The 20,494-nt window shown below is 43.0% G+C and overlaps 1 protein-coding gene across 4 annotated transcripts in view; it reads left to right on the forward strand.

Annotated features, from left to right (window-relative positions):
* Window positions 1-1,239: 1,239 nt before the first annotated feature.
* SHOC2 (SHOC2 leucine rich repeat scaffold protein) overlaps window positions 1,240-20,494 on the forward strand; it is a 62,606-nt gene continuing 43,351 nt past the window's right edge. Inside the window, exon 1 of one of the 4 annotated variants that reach the window (XM_087725828.1) lies at window positions 1,240-1,372. The gene's annotated coding sequence lies outside the window, so the exon portion shown is untranslated. The other 3 variants (XM_087725827.1, XM_087725830.1, XM_087725831.1) reach the window with 3 other exon arrangements.

Below are 20,494 nucleotides of genomic sequence, written 5' to 3' on the forward strand. Positions count from 1 at the left end.
AAGATTGAAAAACACAAATTTATAGCATCTAAGGATTAGAAATTTGGGGGACTTGGAGGAATTACTTGGGGAATTTTATTAACCACTGATTTCTTTTGGAGTTTTCAGATATTTGGATAAGGGGATATTAGAGGTATATTAACTTGTTACAAAATGACCCAGCAGGAGACAATAAAGTTTTATGAAGAAATGTTAGAAATAGCGACATAATTATAAGAACTTGATGGGAATGTTTAAAGATAAATATGTGAAAGTAGAAGGCTCTCAACAAATGATAGGAAAAGATGAATATATCACAAAGAAGACAGCTGAGAAATTAGGAGTGGTGGAGGGGACAAAGCAAAATAATTACAAAAAGATAAAAATAGGTTAAAAGCAGATAAAAACACTAAAAAGAAAGCAATAATAAATACTAAAAATCAAACAGAAAATTCCCCAAGAGCTTATAATAGAATAGAGAGAGAAAAAGGAAGATTTTTCAAAAATAATGAAAGGTTATTGGATGGATATTCAAAAGATGCAGCAGAAGGAGAGTAAGGATAAGGCAGAGGGAACGATCAGTCTGTGTAAGAATGCTAGAAAGTCATAGGTTCTCCTGCTTGAGCAGGCGGCTGGACTAGAAGGCCTCCAAAGTCCCTTCCAGCTCTATTCTAAAGAGTCGAATTGGAAGGGGGAGGCTACGACCTCTCCCTTCCAAACGGTTTATTTAGGACTCTCGATCCGATCTGAAGTCGGCAGCGATGCCCACTTCTTTTACGGGCGCTGCTTCGAGATAAAAACGAATCCCGCACCTAGTCAAAGCGATGCTGTTCGCTCCCCTTAACATGGGGTTTGGGAATCCCGGCTCGACTCCCTGGTCTTTCCAAACCGGGCGACGAGCACGGGAGGCCGGAGGACGCCCTGATCTGGCCTTTTCTGGCGCGAGCCGAGGGCGTTTATCCGTCTGCATTTGGCACGACGGTCTTAGCGGCATTGTGCAATAAATGTTCCCTTTTACGGGGACCCGACGGAGAAAAATTGCAGTCTTTTGGCGTTAGATTGATCTTCAAGTTAAGAGTAGAGAAATATTTTATTATCACATTCCACTTTTGCCACTTCTGGTGCAAAAGTTTCTTTCACGCATACATTTACAACTTTTATTTTTCGACGTTTACCCTCAGTAGTCTCCGCAGTTGTGCTCGCCCTTTGCCACAAAGCAACTTACTTTTAAGTCTTTTTCCGCCCCCAACCAATATGGCGGCGCCCGGCTTTCAAATCCGACTCACCGCCCTCGTTTTCTATGGTTCCGTGGAGGTCTGTAGGCAGGGAGTCCCGTGACGACTGGCTGGGTACGCGATGACGGTGGCCGGCAGGAAAAACCGGAGCCGCCTTGGTAAGGAAGGGTTGGGCAGTGAGAAAGAGGCCTGCGGTAGGAGCAGATGCCGAAGGCAGTAGCTCTTCAGCTGCGGCTGGAATGTGAGGCGACCGAGGCAGGGAGGAAACGCTGGAGAGAAGTTAGTCGGAGGGGTAAGGCTGTTGGAAGAACTAGGATGTATGGAGGGAGGCGGGCGGGCGGGCGACTGGTGGAGGGGAGGCGAGGCGAGTCTGGCGGATTAACAGCTGGGGGAGGGCGGGAGGCGAGTGTGGGAGTCGCCGCCAAGCGATTGCAGGAGACGGAGAGGGAGGTTTGGGCCCAGGCGCGGAGCGGAGGAATGTCTGGGGCGACCCAACGGAACCCGAGCCAGCGCGTCTGCGAAGGTCGGGCGAGAGAACGAAAAGAAAGGCGCGGGTGCACGGAGAGTAAGCCATTCCTGGGTGCTGGGAGGGTCTCTGAGACTGGGCCCGGAGCGAAAGGAGACAATGGGCTCGGCCGTCGGCCGGGCTGGAACGATTTTTAGACGGACGCGGCTCCGTCTAGGGCCGGGGAGGAAAAAAGCCAAACAAAAGCGGGGCGATCTTCGGGCTGAAAAGGGGGAGAGCGCAAACGAGGCAGGCGGTGCTTAGAGGCGGGGGTAAGGGGGGGAGAGCAAAGGGACAGCCGGGCCCTTCTGCTCTCTGCACCTGTGCCCCGAGATGCGAGGCGGCGGTGGTGGTCGTCGTGGAGGAATGTGGTGGGTTCCCTCCCCCCTCCTCCAGCGTGCGACCTGCCGTTTTGCGTTCCTGCCTGCTGCAAGCCTGTAGGTGGAGAAGCCTCAGATCCAGGCTGGACTGAGAGGCGGTGGCTGCTGACAACCGAAGGCAGGGGCTGGGCTTCAGAGGCACAGGGCAGAACGAGTAGTAGCAACAACAACAACAACAATGGAGGAGGTGGCTACGAGAAGAAGCAGAAGCAGGAATCCCCAAGCGCAGGCTGCCCAGAGCTAGATTATTTGCCTTTAAGTGGCACCTATCGTGTGGGGTACCTTGGTTAGGTTTCTCCATTCCCAACTCCCCGATTGTGTTGGGCCTCTATTAAGTCTCAGGCCCTGCTGCCCCCATGCTGATTGGAGGCCTCCGTGGTTGTAATTCCAGGCTTGACACTAAGGATAGGCAGGGTTGGAGCTCAGTGGGAATTTAGGATTTAAGAAAAGACATTGCTACCAAACACCCATGGCCCTTACTGGTCCGGACAAGGTAAAGAGCATGAGGATGTTCTCATTTGGCAAAGGGCATATATGAAGACTAGGGCTGGAGGAGAGAAAACTCGGAAGGATGCTAGTGATAGGTTCCATGGGTAGCATAGAGACCTTGTGATCAAGATATCAGATTGAGGAAGGATAGTATAAGTTGGTATGTTTATTCTTCAATTGTGGTAAGACATGGTTTATACTAGCATTGTTGTTATTCACTATTTTTTTTGCTAGAGGCAGGCTTATTTTAATTTTCCCTCTAATGTTGGACATGCTATTTTTTATATTGCTTTTTTCATCAGCTTAATTTTTAGTTTTCCTAGCAAGCATGTTAATTGGTGTACTGGGTTTCTGCAACATTTATTGGTTTATTATTGCAGATGCTTTGTTGATGAGTGCACTGTTTCATAATACGTCCACCTATATTATATATAATTTCAGACGCTGATACCGGAGGAAACTATGAGTGATAGTTTGTATCTCATCCTACAGAAAGCTGGAAAAATAATAAATTATTTTAGGGTTTTTGAATGGCAATTGTTTAAAGAGAACAGTTTTTAACACCAACTCTTATCCTTTCAGAGATTTAGAAATCTTTTTCAATTTTAATGTAGTTCTTTCATCAGTTTTGCTTGGGATATTTAGTAGTAGTTTTTGACCTCTTTTAAATTTTGAAACGCACGCAGCTATAGACTTAAATAACTAATAATAATTTGAAATAATTAAGCATATATTTATAATATTACACAGATTGCAATGTATGAATGCATGCTGTATATATAAATAAGCACATATTTATGATATTGCCCCTGTAGCAATCTGTGAATGCATGCTGTATATATATTTAAAAATAATCATTTGTAGAAAAAGTTCAAGTTCAAAAGTTCAGTATCATGTAACTTTTAAAATGTAACTTGAAGTGGACTTTGAAGTAATCATTTTTATCAAGTACTTACATACATAGTACTTTGCAGAAAATAGTAGTTACAATATATTTTAAATACACCTCATGGCCTGCTTTAGAAAAAATATTGATTAAATATAATTTGGGGACTTCCAGAGTTGGCAATTAGTTCTTTGTAATTTTCAATAGGAAAAAAATGTTATTTCTGTTTTGCCTTAATTTTAATTTATATTAAATTCTAATATTAGACATTATACAACATATTTAGCCCTATCTTAAATATAAATACTTCAATGATACCTGGGTTTCTACTGATTTTTGTCAAGGGCTCAAAAAACATGCTTGTGATTGTTTTTTAATGAATTTTGAAAATGTGTCAACTAACTACACAACTAAATGTGTTGCTATATCTTGAAGAATAAACATGCAACAAAATAGCTATTATATCTACAGTATGTCAGATGAATTAGTTGGTGGGAGGGGAGGTTGTGACCTTATATTTTGTTCCTATTCTAGTCCCTTTAGTTATTTTGGCAAGGTTTTTTAGACATGATTGCCATTACCTTTTCCCCCTACAGTTGAGAGAGTGACTGGGCCAAGGTTACCTCAGTGAATTTGGAGCCTAAAACAGGGCTAGAATTCACTATCTTGGTTTTTAATTGGATGTTTTAACCACTACATTAATATGCAAATTGGTTTTATAAATCTTGATATTATTTTGATTTAACAAGAGAAATGAACATGTGATCATCTATAAAGAATAGTTAGAAAAGCAACAGCTTTCGGGTAAGACTCTGCATTGAGTATTTTGCAATAAAATAAAAACAGAAGCAATTTCCAAATTACAAGAGTATGTATTTCTTATAGTTTATAAGCAGATAATTATTTTTCTCATCTGTGAGTGAAGATCAGACAGAAGTAAAGTTTGTTAATATTCTAAGATGCATGTAAAACTATGCCTTGTTATAATTTTTTGATTTTGTAAATGTAGAATAAGAAATATTACGACCTTAAGTTGGTTCTTTATGATTGCAAGTGATCTTCACATAATTTGTGAAACTACCTCAATGCACTAATCTGTGGAAAATTTCTATTTGTGAATATACATAATGTGAGTGTAGCTTTATTTCATAATTCTTTTACTCTGTCTTTGTATATAATTAATTTGATGACTTATATCATATAAGGTAATTGCCAACAGTTAAAGTATACACTATAATTTTCAACACCCTAAAAAAAGCTATTGGAGAAAATGGGCCCAAATGGATAATCTTGTGAAAAAATCTTGATAATATCATAAATATGGTTCCAGTGTTTGCTCTTAAAATCTAAAATGAGAGGAAAGAATCGGCAGCTCTCCTTTTTTTAAAAATGGGAAATTTCATGTTTTTAAGCTATATTCCTACATTGAGCTTAATCGTAAAATATTAATGACAAATAAGCTTCTCTTGAACACCTCATGTCGCCGTTAGATGGATGAGGAATGAACTTTTGATTTGGAAAATGGCTTAAGTATATTATCCATAAGTACAACAGTATTACTGCTTTGCTTCAATGTGTAACATGATTCTTGCAGGTGTATTTAGAGTAAGCTAGATGCAATAGTGTTATCATTTTGCAATCTAAAAAATCACTTAGCACTTGTATTTATAGTACACTTTTCCTGGGTAATACATAATATAGTTATTGCACTTGCATTTTATTATTGAAGAAGTTTTTAATTTTTTTCCTCATGATTATATTATCAGATTATTCTACTGTGTGAGGGACTACTTAAAATGACAAACATAAACAGATCATTGTTCAGAAATGCCTGAAGGCATATAAATGTATCGTGTTAATTCTAATGGGTTTTCAGATGGTTCACCAGCAGTTCTATTCTTGCAATGAAATTAGTAGGATGTGCAAGTTGCACATTTTTATTTGAGATGTGCTTTTGGTGTAGGTGGTTTGTATACTCGGAGGAGGCTTCAAGTGGAATTGTAAGACAACCTTCCAGACAGAGAGCACTAATAATTTCCCCTACAATGTGCTGGGGTCAGCAGATAATCTTACTGCTGGCACTTACAGGGTTTTCATTTGTCAGTTATGATTCTATCACAATAGACTACATATTAGGAAGAAATGATGCCTTTTAAAACGATTCATAGATATTTTGAAATGTCTTCATATTTGTACCATCATAACATATTAAAACTTTGAGCAAGTTCTCTTTTGTGCTTGTTCCTAGTACTATTTTTTTCTTGCTTTTAGAGATTTATTATCTTGGGAAGTAACTTTATCATTTTATCCTCCAGCAGAGTGGTGCAGCAATGGAACACAAGGGTGCCTCATAAAAAACTCAACTCATTATTTTGTTATAGACTAGGAAGTCAAGTTGACTCAACTCCAAATCTAGGTTTAAGTTTGAGAACTAGGAGCAGTTGGTGTTACTAAACCGTACCTCCCAAGTTCTTGTTGCACACCAAGAAAGGTTGAAAGATTTAGCTGTGACTTATTAATGCTTTTATGTGGTTCATATTTTATAGTATTTTATAGAATATTTTATAATATTCTAGTCTGTCTTTGCTCCATAATTTTAGGCATTGTACTTTATATTCTAGCTGAAGCTAAATAGGTAAAAAGCAGTGTTTCTTATGTTTTATCAAAGTTTTATGCAATAATTGAGCATATATTTTGTTTTACAATCTTAAGCCTAGAAGAAATATGGGCAAATTTTCATTCGCTCAAAAAGGCTGGAGGAAAAGATACCGAATTTATATATCAGAGTAGACATACATACTTAGGTTCTGCAGAAGTCAGACATTTTGCTCCTATGTGCCTTCTGTCTTTACAATAAAACAGCAATAAGCAGGTTCCTAAATTTAGGGTGAAGTATGTCAAGAGAGGAGACGTATTGCCACCTCACATAAACACTTAATATTTTCAGCGCAACCAATCGGTACAGTTTAAATACAATCTCTAATCCAAAATCATTTAGTGAATTTCTTTGTCTGAGTCTGGGTTTTCATGATCACTTTTCAGTATCAGTTGGTTTGAGGGCTTGCACATAGTAGCAATCCATAAGGACACTTGTGGGAAAATTGCTTGTGAATAAAATAATTACTCCACATCTGTCTTCTAGCCGAAATGTCTTCAAGAGTGATGCTTGAACATCAAAGATATTTCTAGAAGATTTTGCCATTTACATTGAGAATACTGTGATATTGACTTCATGGTTCCATTGATAACAAAGAGGCTGTTCTGAACCATCTTTGGACTATTTCACACATAAGACAAAACAATCTTTTGGTCTTTTACCTGTGTGTAAAGATGGTCTGAAGGTAGAAAAGTTCAAACAGTGGTAAGATCATTCCTGATTAAATTTGAATTTAAGGCATCAGTAGTTTTATAATTTGAATTAGGTATCTTCCATAGGAAATATATGGAAACAAGTAAAATCTTAAATGTATTGAGGAATTTTCCAATAAGGGCTGTTGATGTCATTGTCTTTAAACTACAGGTAGTTTTCTACTCGTGCAACAAAATTTTGATGGAGGCATAATGCGACTAGACTTCATTTTATAATGGTTGTAAAGCAAGAAACTATTTGTTAAGTGAATCACATGGTGGTTAAGCAAAGCTATTCTTATGAATGGAAATGGCTTCTTCCATTGAAGCTGATTTGTGGGAATGTGTGCTTGATAGTTTTAACTTACAAAAATCAAGCCAAAATGTCTTAAAACTGTTGAGATTAGGAGTCATGCCAGCCTGCCCCTTTGCAAAGAATAATAAAAAAGAAAGTTACTTTGTTTTTGGAACCTAGGGTGCTCTGCTCAGCTTTGGAATAGCTGTACTCTTCACAGAGCTTTGGGAAAGTGAGGACACTACAAAGCCAGTTCCAGTGCTCTAGCACCACCTAGGAGCATGGGAAAAGAGGTATTTTAAGACATTGTAGCTGAGTGAGGGCTTTAGCATTTTTTTCTTCTTTATAAAAAGCACAAGGTTGGGCAACCTTGTGGGAGGAGGAAAATGGTGAAGGTCAGTTGACATAGTGCAGGGCAGACCACTGAGGGTGGCTGGGATGGAGCTTCCAAGGGGTTTGGGGCTTTCTGGAAAAGGTGATTACTACTCGCCCTTGGAGTCTCTCAGGAATTTTGAGCTTCTCCCAAGGCAGCTGCTTTGTTCCACTCTGTAAAGCCTGAACCTAACCCATTTGAAGTTATTACTATGCTGAAAACACAAGTTTACGGCTTATTTATGGCCTTTGCAGTATCTCTTAGTCACATAATTGCCAATAACAGTTAGTGCATGTTGTCCTATGCCTGGATTGTGTTTTTCCCTCCCCTACCCCCTTGCAGAAAATATTGATTGGAGAGAAAGGGATTATAAGAAAGTAAGATGTGGGGGTCCTTAGTGTTTTATAAGCTTTCTCTTGATTTAACAAGAGAAATAAAGATGTGATAATCTAAAGTATAGCTTGTAAAGCAACAGCTTCATAGTAAGAATCTAAAGAATCTGTGAACTGATTCCAATGCTGTGATGATGTTACCTAGTTTGATAATGAAATGTCTGCAAGAAAACCACAAGCTCAGAGAGCACCAAGGATGCCACAGTTTAACCCTGAGCTACAAATATTCTCTTCTAGCAGAGAGTAAGATGTTTGATCTTCCATATCTAGAGATTGTGCTGACAGCCCATTGGGAGTCATCGGTGAACTATGCAAACAGCTTACTGTATTTGCTTGATATCTCTTTCTTTCCATTATCTCTGTTCTGTGGAGAAGGGGAGAGAAAAAGGCAATTTCTGTAGACAATCTCTCCTTTACCTGGTCCTTTGTGACCTATTCGGTGGCAGGGAATGCTGAACAGGATCCTTTTCTTTTGTTGGTGTGATCACATTGCTCTTGATCCTTTTCTTTTGTTGGTGTGATCACATTGCTCTTGATATACTCTCTTGAAATCTCTTTCTCTCCATTCTTTCTGCTTTGCAGAGAGTTGGGGGGAGGAGAACAAGCAATTTCTATAGGCAAGTTTCTATTTTGACTACTTTGCTGCCTGTTCAGTGGCAGGGAAGCCTTGTTAGCAGCCCTAGGACATCTGGAGTACTTCTAAAAGATCTGGTTTAGTGTACTTCTAAAAGACCTTGCCTAGCCTTTTCGGAGGCACTAAACAAATGGGCATTTTAAGATGTGGCTTTTGCCACACAATCTTGCAATTTTTTTAAAAAAAAATATAGGTTCCATTGAAACAATACTGCTGTAGTACATATTGTGAAGCAATTTTTCTACTTAGTAAGGTTCTTAGTTGGGCGAGAAAGAATGCTTAAGAAAGAATGTGTTGTTTGCCCCTACAAAATCCATACAGTTAAAATTCTTACGAAGGAATTTCAGTGTACAGTAATAGTTTTTCTGAGCCTTGCTTTCTCTCTTCAGGAAGAGTATCCAGGCCTGTGCAATTTGCAGCCTGCTGACCACATGCTGTCCACCAAGTGGCCTTCTGTATACTGCCAGCATTTTTTTTTTTAAATCATGGCCACTAAATATTGCTGTCAGGAAGGATCTGCCACCACTCTGAAAAACATAGTGCCAAGATCCTCCAATGGCGGCTGCCAAACAGTTGATTGTTGTGGTAGAGATATGCCTTTGCAGCCCACAATTATTTTTAATTTATCAAGTGGTCCTTTCCCCTTATAAGTTTTACAGAGCTGAGTTAACTTTTTTGTGTTAGACTGTGAGTCCAAAAGATATTTCATAGTAATTCAGCCATAGTAAAAGTGAAGTTCTTTGAAAACTAAAGCTAGCAGTGCTCTTTCTGCAGTCCATAATGTTGGAGGTCTGTTGATTTTCAAGTAATTCATTTAGGCAAAACTCTTAAGTGATATCAAAGTTACTTTACAATCCAATTTAAATGTTTATCACTTATGGCAGTAATTTGTATATCTAAAGCTATAATGGGTTTAGTGGAAATACTGTTTATATTGAAGGAGGAACAGTATATTTTCTTTCAAAATTATAAAAGATGCTTAGAATTTCTGGAAAAGGACCTTTATGTCTAATAGTACAGGGAGCACTGCGAAATAATACATTTGTTTATAAACAATTTATCACTGATTACATGTCATGAAGTATTCCTGCTGTTACAGAACTGTTTCAACTTAGACTAATCTGTACTGAAGAATACAATGTTAATGTTGGATTTTTACCAGCCTGCAGTTGTAATTGTTTATGACACTTTTTTCTTGGAAATATATGTTCTGAAAACAATTGAAAGCAACTTTAAAATATTATAAGTTTTTCAAAACACAGAATTTTATTGCGTATCCTATGTAACAAAAAATAAATTGATACATGGATAGCTATAACTTATATTCAGTTTATAAAGACACTTCTCCGTACTGTTGATTGTAGTAATTTAAGAAAAGGGGAGCCAGAGATTCATTTACATCCCAACATCACATTAATAGATTCTGCTAAATGGACAGCGCCAAAACAGTATAATGGACCTTATCCAATATATTGAGCCAATAGTCTTTGTTTGGAAAAAATATGTGTAGCCCAAAGATAACCATTTTTCTTAATGAAATAAATTGGATGTAACTTATGCATAAGCTAAAGAGTTCTCTGTTATTTAAAGAAAAATTCTGAAGATTCTCATTATCAAACTCTGGTTTTCATGACAAGATTAATGCAAATAAATCATACCCCAATTAAAAGAATATTCTAAGGACCTCAGAAAAGGCTACCAATGTTGATAAATCTGGAATGAGCTTCAAAACCATTGCCAAGGTCCATGATCAGGAGAGATGTATACAAATGGTAAAAATGCTTTGTCTCACTAATTCATTTCTTAGTCCCTCAGCAAGTCCTCTCTGAAACCGGTTGATTAGAAGAAGCTTATTCCACCCCATTTTCTGGTATATAATTGAAAATTGTCTATGAAATTTGAGATTGTAAAGTTTCAGTTTGCCGATCTCTCAATTGCTTTCAAACTACTAGGTGGGCAGGAGCTGGGGAAGCGTAACAGGGCGCTCAGGCTGACAAGCTGAGCGTCTTTAACCAGTCATGGCTACCTCTGTTTTGTTGTATAACATCCTGAAATTTGAATTTGGCAGATAGCATGAAGGCATTTCCATCAAACATGGGACATTTCATCAGTTGTAATTACATTGTATACATTTCAAACCTATAATATCTGAGATTGACTTTCCTAGTATGTTATTTAAAATCATAGTATGTTATTAAAAATCAATCTGAGATTGACTTTTCATTAGTATTTAAAGGCTGCTATTACTTAGCACAGTGATGACGAAACTTTTTCGCCTTGGGTGCCAAAAGCATGCGTGCATGCACTATCCCGCATGCTTGCATGCCCACCACATGATTTACATCCCAACATCTATGCCATGCTCCCTGCGCATGTGTGTGTGACCCCCCTGCTGCCCCACCCATGTGCCCTTTTTCCAACTTCCAGTGGGCCCAGTATGTCCGTTTCCCCCCCTCCCCCAAGGCTCCAGAGGCTTTCTAGGAATGGCCTTCTGGGTTCCCCTTGGGCCGTTTTTCTCCCTCTAGAGGCTTCCTACATCCCCATTGTGTTTACTCTTGGGAAGGGCAATTTTATAAACTAGTCAAAGCTGGAATCTAGTGCCCTTAGTATTTTGGTTTCCATAAAATTTGAGAATGGCCAATATTCATGATTATGAGGCTTGTAGACCTAAATATCTGAAGATTATCTAAATCTGAAGATTATCTAAATTCAAAATAGGATGGTTTTCTTGACATAGCAGATGCCAATTTCAGCAGAGATCAGAATCCTTTGAAAATAGTATTACATGAATCTAAAAACCATGTGTCTTAATGCCTATACTTCAGGGGTGTCAAACTGGTGGCCTGCAGGCTGGATGCATCACATGCAGGCCACACCCACCCCAGCTCAGCGAATGGGGAAAATGTCATGAAATGTCACGTGATGGCAACGTGACACGGTGAGTTTGACACCTGTGCTATATAGTTGAAGAAAAACTGAATTATGTTTTGCAATCTGTAAAGTAAATTGATTTGGGCAACTGACAGATTTCATGGTTAGGTTTTCTTCTCTTTTCTTATCATTCTTTAATAACAGATATTAACTTCTGAGATTTCAAGTTAGTGTCTAGCTCTTGTTTTCCAGGGCGCTGCTCAGGAGAGTCCAAGCAAGGGTTAAATACCAAACTGCACAGAGCTGAATTGAAACTTTAAGCCACACCTCTGTTACTGATTATCCTCAGATTTTTCAATTCAGCTAGCCCAGCTAACGCGCTTAAAGTTTCTCTTCAGTTATTTACTAGCTTGGACTCTCTTGAGCATTTATTGTGAGTATTATTTAATTTAGGGTGTGAACAGGCTGAGTGAGTGTATTTAGAATTCTTTAATTCGTTCCTGGCTCACTCTTTCTTCCTCTGGCATCCTGTTTAACTCCCAGGCGTCGCTCGGAACACAGGCAGCTGCTGGGGCAAGCAGCAGGGGTCGGAGTTCTGACGCAAGCGCTGTTGCGACCCTCGCTGGGGAGGGGGAAGCCCCACTGAGACTCCTGTGCTTGGCGTCCATGCCTTGAGTAGCCGGCGTGCAGTTGTGGAGCCTCAGCTCTGGATTGCTTGGCGGCAACTTTTAAAGTAATTAGTTTCTTTCCGGACGCCATTTTGGAGCTATTTATAGTTTCGGTTTCTGCTTTAAACCTTGTGCCGCAGTTGCCTGCAGCCTGATTCACAGCAAGAGCCGCAAGGAGCCACTCTTTGTCCGGCCTGGCTGGCAATTTGGCATGTGTCCTTTCACCTGAGCGGCAAGGATTGGGGCCGCTGGTCACAAGCCTCTTTCCTGCAGTGCTGGGAGCTGTTAATACTCGCGCTTTATTCCACCTGCTGGATATTGCTGCTGCAACTCCCCCACGTCCAGGGACATGCAGTCAGTAGAGGCAAGGGAAGCGGAGCCTCACCAGTCTCCTCAGGAAAAAGAAAGAAATTTAAATATATTTTTTAAAATAATTAAAGCCAAGATAGTTGCTACCAGATTCCAAGTCACAGTGGCTTGGTGTCTGCTTAGTGTTAACCAAAGCAGGAGGCGAGAGAACTGGGGGCCTCTTTTCCATAAGGAATTTTTCACCTTCTAAAAGTTAAGAAACAGTTAAAAGGCAAAAAAGTTCAGATGCAAAAGAGGCACTAATTCTCCCGCCTCCTGATCTGGAAGCAGCGAATCATGTCTTCTTGAGCACGCTTACGTTGGGCGGGCTATTTCGGAGGACGTGCTTCAGAGGAGAGAGGAGTGGGGGAGAAGGAGGAGGTTCGCTCTTTGCTGCAGACCTGGGCGCTTGGCGGCTCCCGCGATGCAAAGTGCCCTGCCGCCCGCCCGCCCGCTGCCCTGGCCTGCTTCTCCAGGCTCCGCCGCTGGAAGTCCCGGATCGCCTCTGGGGGAAGGCTGGGTGAGAGCGGAGCAAAGCTTCTTCGCGGCCTCCCAGCTTCTTCGCGGCCTCCCAGCGCTGCGCAGAGGCTCTAGCAGGAGCGCGTGCCAGCGGCCGGCGGCCCGGAGCGGCCCTGGCTGCGAGACAAGCGGCAGCGGCTGCTTTAAGCGCTGCCTTGTCTCGCAGCCGGGGCCGCTCCGGGCCGCCAGCCGCTGGCCCGCGCTCCTGCGAGAGCCTCTGCGTAGTGCCGGGAGGCCGCGGAGAAGCTTCGCTCCGCTTCTCACCCAGCCTTCCCCCAGAGGTGATCCGGGACTTCCAGCGGTGGAGCTTGGAGAAGCAGCGGCCGCAGGCTGGGGCAGCGGGTGGGTGGTGGCATCAGGGCACTTTGCATCGCGGGAGCCGCCAAGCGCCTTTGCTGCAGACCTGGGCGCTTGGCTGCTCCCGCGATGCAAATTCCACCCCCCGCCGAGGCTGACCGCTGCCCTGCTGAGCTGCTTCGCAAAAGGATGCCCAGCTGAGCCTCACCAGGTATAAACCTCATCGCACGTCACTGCCCACGTCTCTTCAGAGCGTCTGTTGGTTTGCAGGGCTTTTGCAGGGTGGTGAGTGGAGGTAGCCCCTGATTATATTTGGCCCACAATTACGGATGGCTGAGCAGGCTCCCGAGGATTCCACCCAGGCAGGGGGTTCCTCCAGGGTTTTCTCCAGGCAGGCTGGCATGGCTGCCAGGGAGGCCATCAGGGGTTCCAAACCATACTCCAGGCCAGCCCCTAAGCAGGGATCAGAGCCAGACAAGGATGCATTGCGTCGCCAAAAGGCCCTTGAAAAGCAATTCTCCAAGGCCAAGCACCAAACGCAGCCCTCCCAATCGGCGTCTCCTGAGGAGCCCGCCATGGAGGTTCCTCCAGCCCAGCCAAGGCCTGTTTCAGACAATGAGGATGAGGGCCGGGAGTTTCTCCCCATAGCTTCCATGTTTGAATGTTGAATGTTTATTTCATTTATATGCCTCCCTTTTCCCCCGAAGGGGGACTCAAGGCGGCTCACAACTCAAACCAGGGAAGGGGGATACAGACAAATTAACAACAACACAAAACAATACATGATTTAAAAACACGCAACAATCATACCATGTCTAGGGCAGTATCTCCAGGGCCCTCGATGGTAGATCAAGCTGATCTTTTCGCTTGCCCTTTGGATCTAGAAGAAGGCCCTGCCCCCGGCCCCTTGGCCCCTCAACTTCTGCCTTCAAGGCCTAAACCCAGGGCTCGACCCATGGAGGATCTTGGGCCTGACCTCTCAGTGGAAATGCAGGAGGTTATCAACAGGGTTATTTTCCAGGGCATCGAAGAGGGCATGCTGCACAAGGGCAAACGCACCCGCAAGACTAAACACCTAGAGCCCCAGTCGGTTCCCGTGGTTGCTTCTCCTCCACGTTCCTTGCATTCCCCCCATTCCTCTTCAGGTTCCGAGGCTTCGGACTGGGAGAAGGAGGATGACATTCTGCCTGTTCAGGAGGCTGAATTCTCAGGGGAGGAAGGTGCAGCAGCTCAAAAGCCCTCTTCTTCGGGACTATTTAACATTGCAAATTTCAAAACCATTTTGGACAAGGCCAAGCTGACCACCCGTATGGGGTCCACTCCACCTGTTCAAGCTCCTGCTGAACTGGATGATTTCTCTGGGGATTTGAGGAACCGGTCTCAGTCCAGGAGATCATTCCTATTCCCAAGATGTTTCTTAATTTGGTTCAGAAACAATGGGCCCAGCCTGCTACCATGGCTACCCCCTCTAGCAATGATAAGAAGCTGTACACTTTGGATTCCAGCCTGGAGGATTTGCTTAAGCTGCCACCTATCGATCCTCCGGTAGCAGCCCTCACCTCAACATCGCTGCTTCCACCTGATTTGTTAGAGGGTCTTAAGGCTGAGGATAAGAAATCTGAGAATGCCTGTCATAAGACGCACCAGGCGGCCGCAGGGGCAATTAAGACGTCTGCCTCGCCTTCCTTTCTTTCCAGGGCCGCTCTCCTCTGGTTGAGGCAGTTAATGGCGAGGGTTCCAATTAAGGATACCAAGTTAAGGCAGGAGATTAATAAAATCATGGCTGCCACTGAGTATACTGCTGATGCCACCCTCATTGTGGCTAAGTTCGCTTCTTGGGCCCTGGCTTCAAATGTCACCACCAGGCGTCTCTTGTGTCTGAGGCATTGGAACGTGGTTATACTTTCCAAGTGGAAGTTGGTTTCTGCCCCTTTCAAAGGGGTCAAGCTTTTCGGGGAGGTCTTGGATCCAGTCCTAGTGGAAAATAAGGACAAAAAGAAGGTGATGCCGTCAGTTTCTAAGAAATCCGATAAGAAGGGCTTTTACTCCTACAGGAGGCAGTCCTTTCGGAACTCGGAACCTTCTTCCAGTTCTGCTCAGTCGCATCACCCATTCCACCAGCAGGCAGACAGGTCCCAGGACCATCAGTCCTTTCGGGATAGGGGTCGCCAACCGCATTACTCCAGATGACCCTTTCGGGGGGGATCTGGCTTCCGCCCTTTCAGAAAGTATAAGTGACTGTCGGGAATCAGCTCCCATAGGACGGCGGCTCCAATTGTTTCACGCCCAGTGGGAGCAGGTCACGTCGGACCAGTGGGTATTGCAAACGATCCGACTGGGTCTCACCCTAGAATTCCTCTCTCTTCCTCCCCGTCATTTCATCAGGTGTCCCGTTCCCTCGTGCCTAGTCAAAAGATCCCTCATGTAACAGGAAATAAGGCATCTCAGGGAGATCAAGGCCATAGAGCCGGTACCTCATGTTCAGGAGGGGACAGGGTTCTATTCCATCCTGTTTCTGGTCCCCAAAAACTCCGGAGGGTGGAGGGGGATCCTACATTTAAAGCAGCTAAATTATCATGTCACCTATCGGAGGTTCAAGATGCAATCCCTCAAGTTGATCCTGGGCTGCATCAGGCCTGGAGACATCTTCGCCTCCATAGACCTAAAACAGGCCTACCTCCACATACCCATCCGCAAAGCCCACCACAGATACCTGAGGTTCACTTACGCCAGTCACCACTACCAGTACCGGGCCATGCCATTCGGCCTGTCATTGGCCCCCAGGACGTTTACCAAGGTTCTCGCAGCAGTGGCGGCGTTACTCAGGTCATGACCAGTAAGGCTGCACTGCTATTTAGACGATGTGCTCATCCAGTCGTCATCCCCCCCATCAGGCAGTCAAGGATCTGCAGTACACTATGCAGGTTCTTCGGAGTCACAGCTTTTCCATCAACTTGGAAAAGAGCCATCTTCACCCAACGACCAGACTTCAGCATCTAGGGGCCGTCATCGACACCGTCGCCTGCCAGGTCTTCCTGTCACCAGAGAGGGTGCAGAGCCTCAGGGAGGTGGCCATGCAGGTACAGTGGTCTCCTTGTGCCAAGATCGTTCTCCTATCACAGCTCCTGGGCAAGATAATATCGTGCCTATCCATCGTTCCGTGGGCGCGTCTTCACTCTCGTCCCCTCCAGTGGCTCCTGCTGCCCTATCAAAGGCCAACGAGAGCAGCTCACCGAGACTCGTTCCGGTCACCGTGAAGGTGTGTCGCTCACTCGGGTGATGGTTGTCTCCTGCCCTGAAGAAGGGGTCTCCGTTCAAGGAGCCAACCCAGCTCACCATCATGACGGTTGCCAGTCTGTACGGTTGGGGGGCCCACTTCTGCAACCAGATAGTTCAGGGCAGGTGGTCCTCGGCAGAGGCATCGCACAGCATCAACTGGTTGGAGCTGAGGGAGGTCCTTCGGCTGGATCCTTATTTCATACCAAAAATTAATTCCTGGTTCCACCGGGCCCAGGAGGTCATCCTTCCTGACTTCTGTCTGCATCCGAGACATCCTCGCAAGGAGTGCTGGCACAAGCTGGATGTTCGCAGGACGCTACGCAGATACATCAAGCGTACGGCCAGTTTTCGGCATTCTGAGTCGTTATTTGTATCCTTCCAGCCGTCGTCTCAGGGCAGGAAGGTTTCCTCGTCTACGATTGGCGGATGGCTTAGGGCCTGCATCGCTCTCGCTCATGTTCTGCAGTCTCGACCGGCACCCAGTCGCATCACGGCGCATTCGACCAGAAGTGCTGCCACCACTGCAGCCTGGGCTCCTATTGAGGAGATTTGCAGGGCGGCCACATGGACTTCCTTATCTCCGTTTGTGCGGAATTACAAGTTAGACAAGTTTGCTTCAGCGGAAGGGGCCTTTGGGAGGCGTGTGTTGCAGGGTATTCATTCCAGTGGAGAGACCCTGCCTGCTTCTGCTTCCCGCCCTAGTGACATTTAGCTTTGGTATGTCCCTTGCTTGGACTCTCCTGAGCAGCGCCCTGGAAAAGGATCATTGACTTACCTGAAGGGTCGTTTTCAGGGTGCTGCGAAGGAGAGTCCACCCCACCCTGGGTTCTGGCTCCACTGTTATCGCGTTTGTTTCCTTGGATGTTCCAGTTGGACTTGTTCCAGTTGTGTTTCTTGTTGATCCAATGTTGGACTTCTCAGCGCGCAACAGTTCCATGTCTTCATTGAAAAATCTGAGGATAATCAGCAACAGAGGCGTGGCTTAAAGTTTCAATTCAGCTCTGGGCAGTTTGCCTGTATTTAACCCTTGCTTGGACTCTCCTTTGCAGCACCCTGAAAACGACCCTTCAGGTAAGTCAATGGTCCTTTACATTAAAAATTTCTGTATTTAGTTTGGAATCTGCTACCCACAAATATTAGGCTCCAATCCTCTGTATTTTTAACTGGGATTTAGTTTCAATAGAATTTTTCAGGTAAACAATTATAAATCAAGTTGAAGGATTCTTGTAAGTAATAACATGTTTTCTCAAAATATGTACCGTATTTCCCTCAAAATAAGACCTCTCCGGATAATAAACCCAATTGGATTTTTGAGCGCATGCACTAAAATAAGGTCTCCCGCCAAAAATAAGCCCTCCCTAAAAATATTGCAACACAGCAGCCATGAGATGACCACGCTTACTGCCTCCTGCACCTCAAAAATAATAAGACCTCCCCGAAAATAAGGCCAAGTGCTTATTTCGGGGATCAAAAGAAAACAAGACCCTGTCTTATTTTCGGGGAAACATGGTACTGAGTTGTTAGTCTCTTCCAAGTATTCTGCAAGTATCTCTTCTGATTCTGCAGTCTCTTTAAGGTGTACTTTTAAAAGATACTTTTGATACTATTTATAAAGACTGCATTAGAAACATGGGAAAGGAACCTGGGAACAAATAGAACAATTTGTAAATAAAGGCCAGATGCAGTGTGAAAATGGAAAGTAAGCAGTCTGTTATAAAAAGTTGGGAAAAGCAAAATTTGACTTTATTGGCATTCAAATGTATGACGCTAGATTTTTAGTCTACATTGGAAGCTACTCTTAAGTCTGTTGAGACCAATTGTATGTCTAATGAAGAGTGATGTATTAGCATTGTACTTAACATTGTAATGGGTAGGTTCCATTATGGCCATAAGTTGAGGACTATCTGTATATTGAAAACTATAAAACAGAAACTTTTTGAAAAAGTAATTGCTTTGCTGGGTAAACAAAGTATCTTTTAACTGGGCATCTATTATTAATTTGCCACTTAAGTCCCTTCACCATGTCCTATCATATATAAATCTATATACGTAGTTTTAGTTATCTGATGTTTTGGATGAAAGCCATAATTATGTATTTTTAGTTTTTACTGCATTCTGTCCAATAGCATCATTACTTTAGTTCAATTTTTTTTTATCACATGTACAATTTCTGTGCCTGATTAAGCAAGTATCAAATCCAATGTTTTGATGCTATTTATGCAGGCTATCCATAGAAGCATTGCATAACACATGATGATTTCATCCCATCTTAGGTGGTATTTGTGTTAGCTACAATTGTTCTTCAACAGTACTTGTGTAACTACTACTGGTACATGTAGCTTTTGAAGACAACTCTCCAGCTCTTTTTTCCTCTGGTAATATTTTTGAGTAAAAACTGGTTGTATAGATGCAAACATGAAATAGTGATTATAGTGAGGACAAAAATAATATTGTAATCCAATTTATAAAAGTAACTGGATTTTTCTTGTTACATATTTATAAATGTTGATAAGAATTCTTTAAAAAATTATAGATGTCAATTTTTTCATTACATTGGATTCATTCAGGTGATGTTCTGGGACCTTTTTAGTTGAAATGTCTGTCAAAATACTTGTGTGTTCCTGGCATGCAGATGGTACAGAATTTTCTTCATTCTTTTCTACATCAGTCAAAATCTGAAATTAGCACTAAGAAAAACACAGTGTGAATAATACAAACTTAATTTATGAAGATACTTCATAATTGAGCAATCCAGATGTCTGCCCTTCATGTAATACTACAATGTTGCAGACTAGTTTTATATCAAATGTATTGAATTGTTTATAAGAATTATGCACTCTTTATTTGTTTAGGTAGCATTTTAGGATAGTAATTTTTCTTTTTAAAATTTTTGTTTCTGCTGCTTTTGGCAAACTTCCATTTTGTTTTGACTTATTAATCAGTGTGCTAAGCATACTTTCATAACATTTCTCTTTTTTCAGATCTTTTATTATGTTGTTTAAATTGAAAATTGATTTCTTATATTTTGATCTTTATCCATTGTTGCACAAGCAAGTTTCTATGTGGCAATGGATCTTGCTTTCTTTTTCATCCAATCCTGTTTTTTGCTCAGTTTTAGTGGTCATGAATAATGACCCCTAAATTTAATACCATCCACCGTGGTATACCTCTGGAGTGGGATCAGGAGTGGGGGGCTCTGTGCTATCCTGGAGCATTTCCTTCCTCTGTGGTTGCTCTCATGGCCGCTGTCAGTTGGTGTTAATAGGTGAGAGATCTGGCCCTTGCCCACTGCTTTGCGGGATCCCACAGGGCTTGGTATTCTCTGCACTCCTATTCAATATCTACATGAAGCCACTTGGTAAGATCATCCATCACCATGGATTGAGATATCAGTATGTTGATGATTCTCAGCTGTATCTGTCAGCCTGTGGTGAGTTAAGCACCTCTCTCGCAGTGCCTGGAGGCTGTTAGCGGCTGGATGGAGGGTAATGGGTTGAAACTGAACCATGGCAAGACCAAGTAGCTTTGGGTTTGGAGTTCTTTGGTCCATGGAGAATTGGCACTTTTGGTTTTGGCGGGTGGCACTGCCCCAAATAGACCCAGTGTGTAGTCTGGGGGTTCTTCTGGACTCGTGACTCATGTTTGAAGAGCAGGTGGCAGTTGTGGCCAGAAGGGCCTTTCTGCAACTGCAGATTGCACAGTTATGCCCTTTCCTGGACCAACAATCCTTACTCAGGGTCACCCATGCAATAGTCACCTCCCGTCTTGACTATTGCAACACGCTCTACATGGGGCTGCCCTTGAAAAGCACCTGAAAGCTCCAGTTGGTGCAAAATGCAGTGGCCTGCATGGTTTTGTGCAGACTTTGTTGTGCATATCTATCACCTGTCCTGCGGGAGCTACGTTGGTTGCCGATTTGTTTCCAGGTGCAATTCAAAGTGCTGGTTGTCAACTTTAAAACCCTTCCTTTGTGGCTTGGGACTAGGTTATCTGAGG

This window comes from Thamnophis sirtalis, unplaced genomic scaffold (assembly GCF_051295495.1).
Source record: "Thamnophis sirtalis isolate CommonGarterSnake01/CBP01778 unplaced genomic scaffold, rThaSir2_p1.2 scaffold_11, whole genome shotgun sequence".
NCBI classification, from domain to species: Eukaryota; Metazoa; Chordata; class Lepidosauria; order Squamata; family Natricidae; genus Thamnophis; species Thamnophis sirtalis.